We start from the raw sequence: 7,234 nt of genomic DNA, 5'->3' as shown, positions 1-7,234 counted from the left end.
TTTTATTTCCTTAAATTATTATTAACTTTTAGAGTGACGGGGCACCAGAGTCCTATTGATGGACATAGACGATTGGTTCTGGTGAGGGTAGTGCTCCTCAATGGGGATGTCCCGTCCACCTGCTCCACACAGAGTGGCAAACCGTCTGTGGCACGCAGTTGGTATCCAGAAGATGTTTTCCGTTTTGTAGACATCCAAATGTCTAGATTTGTTTCCTTCTGAAACCATTATCAGTGGCATATTTTTATCACGAATACAGTTTAGGTGATTAAAGGCATTATCAGTGAGTTCAGTAATACGCTCAGATGTGTGTGCTTTAGGTGTCACATGAAAGCTACTGGGGATGAGCTTCGTAACGTCTTTGAGGTCCGCAGCCTTATTGCAGTGTCGATTTAGTGAGTTCAGAAGAAGGGGGTGTGCTTGTGAGATATCACAAGACATTTGCGAGAGGTATGCATCATCCAGGTTTCTCTACCTTGGAACGTTTGTTTGGATTCCTATCTTTGTTGCAGGACATCCTGCATGCTGTACGATGTTTGTGGTATCCACGGCCTCAACCCACAGATGCCACTAGCACACATGCCTTCCATTGAGGCAGAGTATCTCCAGGTGTGGATCTCCAGGTGTGGATCTCCAGGTGTGGGGCAAGAAGAAAGCCTTTAGTGAAGTTTGTAGTGAATGGGTGCTGTTGACTGGGCACAAACTTGTCAAGGACCCATGAGAAAAGGACAGAACTTCTCCGTCCTCTGTAGTGTGAGCTCAGATAAATGGCAGAGTCATCCTCCAGTGAGATCCAAGTGTGGATGTTGATAGTGCATAGAGAAAATGTCCACCCTAGCTCTCTCCCCTTGGATGAGATGGATGGCCCCAGATGGCTTTCCTGCAGAGACTGCTCCTCCCAGATTAGCTAAGCCTGTTCTCTTGATCCATCATTATATCCTAGCCCCTGCCTTCTTTATGTCCATGTAGTAACCACACCTTGTTCGGCTGTATGCAACAATTCTACCTCTCGGCTCCACTGTATAGAATACACGTGTGAGATTCCTGGTGCTGAAGTTTCTCCATCAGAGAGCCCGGTCCCTCTGGCTCCAGATTTCCTGTGTTTGTCTTTTCCATCATTCCCTCACCAGTCAGGTCTGTCCTTGGAGCCATGCAAAGGATGTGGCATCCAGGATCAGTCACAAGGAGGAGAGGATAGAAGTGACTCCATGGTTGAGAAACACTTAGAAATTTAGAAGCGTAGGAAGAAAGTCACTAGAGTTAAATATAAGAATATACCATACTTCTTGAAGACACAGGAAAAATCGTGATCAATTTGTAGTAGTCAGTCGAAGAGGGGAAAACGTGAATGTTAGTAGGTACCGTTTCACATCCATTAGGGTGGCTATCCAAAAAGAAAAGTAGTTCTGGAGACACATACCTGCCTCAGTTCTGTTCTCAGGGTTCTGAGGCAGAAGGATTCCTCCACCAAGAAATTTGGGACAAACCTTGGTAACCTCACCAAACTATATCTTGAAAAGGAAGAAAGAAAAAATAAAAATTTGGCAGTGGTGTAGAAAAGTTGGGGTCTATGGAGTCACTGCTGAAACTACTGTGGAGAACAGTGCTTTTGAAAAAGAGTTTAACGGGGCTGGAGAGATGGCTTGGCGGTTAAGAGCACTGACTTCTCTTCCATAGGTCCTGAGTTCAGTTCCCAGAACCCACATGGTTGCTCACAACCATCTGTAATGGGATCTGATGCCCTCTTCTGGTGTGTCTGAGGACAGCTACAGTATACTCATAAACATAAAATAAAGAAATAGAAATAATTCTTAAAAAAAAAAAAGACAAGTGTTTAACAGAATCACTAAGTAGCCCAGCAGTTCTAGACAAATACTTGGAGCAGGACTCGGTACTTACACCCCAGTGTCCACAGCAGTAACTCCTGTCCATCAACAGCTGGATGGAGGTTGGGTACGCGTGATGTATGCCTACAAGGGACCTGAACCTATAAAAAGTGAAGTTCTGATGGATTATACAGCAAGAGAGGAACCTTGAAAACATATTGTAGTGTTTTCAGTAGTAGCCAGAAGGATCCGGTCCCCTTAGAGTAGACCTTTTACCAGGAGATGGGATAGCCCAAGAGATTATGTAGTAACTACAAATCTGCTATTTGGTATGTCAAGAAAGTTCCAGAAGTGGGTAATCCTGATTGGTGCAGCCATGAATGTGCCTGTTGGGGTAGGGTGTGGAATGCCCCACTCTCCAGGCTTATGTGTTTGAACACTTGGTCCCCAGTTTTGATAGCTGGGCACACCATTTCCTAAAACAGTAAATGATACTGTTTTAGGAAATGGTGTGCCCAGTATGAAGTGAGGCCTTGCTGGAGGGACTTTGAGGATAATGGCTGCCGTCCTATCTAGCCAGAGATCTCTGCTTCCTGACCCACCAAAATGTGAAGGAGTGACCAGCACATACATGCTTCCGCTGCTGCAGTGGACTGACATTTAGACTACTTCCCTTGAGTGGTAGCTTCTTTGAGGGTATTTTGGTCACAGAAATGTTTAAGTAATAAATACAGGAAGGCAGCAGCACTAAGCAGTGAGGTTCTGAGATGACGATCCGGTGACTTCTAGGCCTTTGGGACTTGTTTACAGGAGGCGGTTGGAGCTGCAGGATGTAGTGTGGTAAGCAGAGCCTCATGGGCCATGATGGGAGCACATAGGGCCAGCATACAAATCAAAAGGTGGACAGGAAAGGGTAGGTAGGCTCAAGAGGCTTCCCAGGGGAGCAAGGACTTAGGCATGGAGCTAGAGGCCATTCGTGTGACAGGCTAGCAGGGCCACATTCTACCGTGCCCTGCATCAGTGAAGCTGAACTGGAGTTAATGGCTGAATTGTTGTATGGGGAAATTTCAAGGCACCGAGTTTAGGAAGTGGTGTGGCTTTTGCTCACTCCTTTTAGCCAGATCGAGGCAGGGAGGCGGGAGCAGACAAATGCAAAAAGTATGGTTTTATCAGGAAAGGAACATGACCCCAGTAGCAGACAAGGCAACTGTGGGCAAAGAGACTTGGCACTGGGACAGTGGAAACCATGCCTTGGGGACAAGGCTTCACCAGTGGAAGGTTTGAAGGTACAATAATATATAAACCCATTTTTTTAAACTTCAATTTAGAGTGTCTGAGAAGACAGCCTCCAAAGAACTCTGCTCCAAAATGGCCACTGAGAGAAATCTGTTGCCTACTTCTGTCACACAGGTTCTTAAAAGCCACTGCAATTAAGGCCCAGGGTGGCCAGGCACTGTCTCAGACTTGAAGCAGAGCTTGGCATCATACACATGGAGCTGGTTTTATAGGGATGCTGGTTGAAAGAGTGACGGGGTAATGAAGGTTGTGTCTCAGTTCCCCAGAAGAAGCGGGGTGGTATGTAGTGGAGTCGAAGATGAAGGACGAGTTTCAGTGAAGACACCAGGAGGGTGGAGATGCCCAGGGAGGCTGCATACACCAAATGCAGCCAGCTCAAGAGTGAGGCCAATGTACTTCAGGCCATAGGACTGGGCAGAGGGTTCTTCCAAGCTCTAGAACCCACATGGTGCCACCACGAATCACAGGTGCTAGACACAGGCTCAGAATTTGCTCTTTAGAGTCCTGGCTCTTGCTTTGTTAAATCTTCCCTCTGTTTTGGATAGGCAATATACCCACCCTTGTGTACTGGAAGTCTGTAATTTGTTAACAGTAGCTCACTAGACAGACTGTCCCAAGGGCTCAGAAGAGACTTTGGATTTTGAATCATGTTGGCATTGGTAAAGGTACTTTTTTACCAAGAAGGAGTGGCACACACCTGTAATTTAAGTAGAGGCAAGAGGACAGCTGCAATTTCAAGGCCAGCCTGGTTTATGTGGTAAGTCTCGGGTCAGCCAAGGCTATGTAGGGAAGCCTTGACTTAGGGGGGGAAAGAAACAAACACACCCTGCAGAGATCTTTACAGTTCAATGTATTTTGCTTTAAGAGATTACCTTTGGAGGCCAGTTGGATATGAAAATGTACCCATGGGGTCATGTGTTTGAATACTTTGTCCCCAGCTGGTGGTGGTGACTCTAGCCACCTGCCTTCACTACCATGGGCTTCTCACATATTGAGCCAAAAATCATCCACTCCTCCCCTTGAAGTTCACCTAACCACAACAAAAGTAACTAATGGGATACTTAAATTATTAGTTTAAAAAAACACTAGGTGTGCTTAGAATTTAAAGTCAGCTTATAAATGAAAGACATTTAGAAGGAAAAATAAAACCTGAGGTTATAAAATTTACACATTCATGAAATTTTAAAAGTTATTAGACAAGCCAGGCATAACAGCACATGAGTGATCACAGCACTCTGGATGTGACGTCACACTCAGCTACATGGAGAGGTTTTTGCAGCCGCGGTGACAAGAGACCTTGCCTCAACAACAGTGACAGTTTGGCATAAAAATTAGGCAGTAACCTGGTGCTTAGGTTTGTATTGGTTGAATCTGGACAAAATTTAGAAAAAAATGGCCTGTGCACATGTGTGTGCATGCATGTATGTGCAGTGTGTATGTGTGTGTGTGTGTGTGTGTGTATGCGTGCGTGCAGGTATGTCTGTATGTGTGTGCCTCTATGTGCATATGTCTACATGTGCATTCATGTGTGTGCATGTGTGTGTACATACATGTACACATGGAGGACATATAGTATTCTTTTCTTAGGACGCCATTTTTCAATGAATCTGGGGCTCACTATTGTCTTTATCTGCCAGATCACAGAAGAAAAATCTGTGGCCCCTCCAGGGCCTTCCATTCTAACCTGTCTCCTGCCAGATTCTATAAAGCTGGCTCCTACCTCCTTCAGGGCCCTGTGTTGGCATCACCTTCAGGAAGCCCTTTCTGGGCCTTTCCTCAGCTTTTCCATTTTTGTATTTATTGGAAGGACAGTGCCCACAACCCACAGTACCAGTGTGGAGGTCAGAGGGCAACCTTCAGGAACTGGTCATCACCTATTTTCTGGGTCCCAGGATTTGAACTCGGTCCTCAGGCTTAGCAGCAAGTGCCTTATCCCACTGAACCACGTCATTGGCCCTCAGCTTTACTTTCTCTATAACGCTGTTTGACCTATGTGTTTTTACTCTGTTTATTTATTGATTCTAGAGACATTCAAATGCAAATAATGTTCCAACCATTCCTAAGATTTACACATGAAGGAAGAAATACTTGAATAGTTAATCTTAGTTCCTAGGAAAATGAAATACTAGTTCTATTTAGTTATAGAGAATAATTCTTTCAGTGAAATAGAAAACCCAGAATTTTGAGTGTCACTGTAATGCATGGTGTTTTCTATAACCTTGGATTTTTCCACCTGACCACTTTGTTCCCAGAAACAACAACTCTAAGACTTTATTATTATTGAATAAATGCCCAGGCCAAAAGCCTTGGGTCATTTCCTGACTAGCTCATAACTTAGTCATCTTATTATTCTATCCTAAGGTCTGACACATGGCCGGTTATCTGGTCCTCAGTTTCATGCGACCGTCTTCTTCTGTGTCTCGAGCAAACTCCCCATGCCTGACTCAAACTTAACATCTTTTCTCTGTTGGAACCCCCACCTCCGTATTTCCTGCCTAAGCTGATAGGCCAACAGCATTTTATTGACAGGTGATGCTTCCATACAGTAAAAGAGATTCTTTTCATACCTCTGGGCTGTGTGATCACTGGATGGTGCCCAGGCCACTGCAGAGATTAAGTTCACAGGACGTCAGAGATTGCATCTGGGCTGGGTTGTAACTCAGGTGGTACAGTTCTCACCTAGTGTGTTATGAAGTCCTGGGCCCCATCCTTCATGTTCTAAATGAGAATGACTTCCTTAGGCTCATCTATCTGAATGCATGCTTCCAAGTTGGAACTGTTTGGTAAGGACTAGGAGGTGTGGCCTTCCTGGAGGAGATGTGTCACTGGGGGAGGGCTCTGAGGTTTCAAAAGCCCTCACCATTCACAAGTAGCTCTCTTCTTCTCTCTGCTTTGTACCTGTGGATCAGGTGTAAGCTCTAGGGTGCTGCAGCACAGTACCTGCCTGTCTGCTGCAATGCTCCCCACCATGGCGGTCAGGCACTCACCTCCTAAAACCATGAGCCCCCAAACTAAATGCCTGCTTTGACGAGTTGCCTTGGTCTTGGTGTTTTGTCATGGCAAAAGAAAAGTAACCAAGATACAATCCCACCATGTCATAAACCAAACGCGGTAGTACAGATCTGGACTCTCAGCACTTGGAAGGAGGAGGAGGAGGAGGAGGAGGGAAAGGAGGGGGAGGAGGAAGAGGATGAGGAGAAAGAGGAGTAGGAGGAGGAGGAGGAAGAGGATGAGGAAGAAGAGGAGTAGGAGAAGGAGGAGGAGGAGGAAGAGGAGGAGGAGGAGGGGGAGAATCACAAGTTCAAGGCCATCCTCTGCTACACAGCAAGTTCAAGACCAGCCTAGGCCACATGAGAATGTCTCAAAAAGCAACAAAACACCCAGCACCTAGAGGTGGGGGGACCTCTTCAGGAATGTATCCCAGGTGCAGCTAAGCATTGTCTTCGTTCCCTCGATGCTGATACCACCTAGTGGGGTCTGTGTTAGAATTATATCTTAATCCATTGTATACCGAGGGAGGAGTTGGGTTTAGAAAGCCTTCTGCATGTCCCTCAAAAAGGAAGCTGCTACTGTGCGGACAACGGCCCTCACCCCATGCTGCCAAGGATAGCTGCTGCTTCAGAGGCATCCTCATTAAGGGGAGAATGGAAAGGTGCTGGCTGACTTGAAAGATGTCTCTCTGATTTGTTTTACAGGAAGTGCGTTCTGTACACATGAGAGACTCTGGGTGGAGAGGCATTGTGGCGGTTGACATGCACCTGGGAGAGGCTAACTGCCCCCGCTTCTACCACAGCTCTGCATGGCACGCTGGGGCAGGCAGCCGGCCAACCACTGTGCCTGGAGCCTCATCTCTTCCAGAAGAGGTTATCTGGGCTCTGCGTATCCTCTGCTCTCAGCTGTGGTGTTCCTTCCCGGGGCTTTCTGTAGTCAGCCTCCAGGTACACTTACAGCCTACCCTAGCCAGACTGGGAAGAAAGGATTTAATTCCCATTGACCTCTGTTTTATCTTCCTGGAAATCCAGTCCTTGTTCCAGTTAGTGGAGCATGGGGTTAGACCAACCACACTGTTAAGAGTTTTGGCCTGTAGGCATAGCTGGTACAGTACTTGCCCA

This window comes from Rattus rattus, chromosome 11, assembly GCF_011064425.1.
Source record: "Rattus rattus isolate New Zealand chromosome 11, Rrattus_CSIRO_v1, whole genome shotgun sequence".
NCBI classification, from domain to species: domain Eukaryota; kingdom Metazoa; phylum Chordata; class Mammalia; order Rodentia; family Muridae; genus Rattus; species Rattus rattus.
This window is presented reverse-complemented; position numbering follows the sequence as displayed.